The following is an 824-nucleotide window of genomic DNA, read 5'->3' as shown; positions in this document are numbered from 1 at the left end:
ACAGAGGAAGAAGCTCAATTACCCCGGAACAATGTCCAAGAAATCATTAATGCTCGAAAACACGCCCTTTATGTAGCCAGAGCTCGTGCTGCAGGCAAACTACTCGTAACCTGTTCTACCTGTGGCGAATTGTCGGTGGAGAATTCTAATCACCACTGTTTGAGGTTGCCCTGGGGATCAACTACCATTAAAAATGGAATTCCGCGAAAAGATCAATTTGTTGTAAACGTCTCTGGTAAAAATTCCATGAAGATCTCTAATCGACCAAAAGTCGATTTAGAGGGGATCAGAAGTCAATTCGACAAATTTAAGTCCCTAGAGATATTGGAGAAAGCCAAGACGAATCTTCCCCCTTCCATTACGACTCGCAAACCGTCAGGTGACGGGATGGAACTTGTGACCTCACCTAATCCTTTAATACACAAGGAAGATGAGACGTCTTCAGCTGAAAGGGACCATGTTATGGATGCCCCACGATCCCCACTATTTACTCCCATTGATACCCCAAATACTACCCCGGATATTCCAAATGTTTCCCTAGCAAGCCTTTCTGTCGACGACCTTAAGAAAATTTTAGCGACGGAGTTTACTGAACTACGAAGAACCTATTTTCGAAGTTGAGACTATCATCCCTCCTTCGTTACCCCTTAGAGCTTGTGCAATCATGTTACCCTCGAAGGCCATTCGATACTCGTGTAATCTTGTCTTCCTTTCGTTTTGGAACAATAACCAAGAGTTTATTGGGATAATTGATTCTGGTGCTCAGATCAATCTAATATCCAAGGCTTTGTCTGCGAAGATGAATTATAAGTTAACACCAAGTC

The sequence above is a fragment of the Gregarina niphandrodes genome (assembly GCF_000223845.1).
Source record: "Gregarina niphandrodes unplaced genomic scaffold scaffold00098, whole genome shotgun sequence".
Lineage (NCBI taxonomy): Eukaryota > Apicomplexa > Conoidasida > Eugregarinorida > Gregarinidae > Gregarina > Gregarina niphandrodes.
This window is presented reverse-complemented; position numbering follows the sequence as displayed.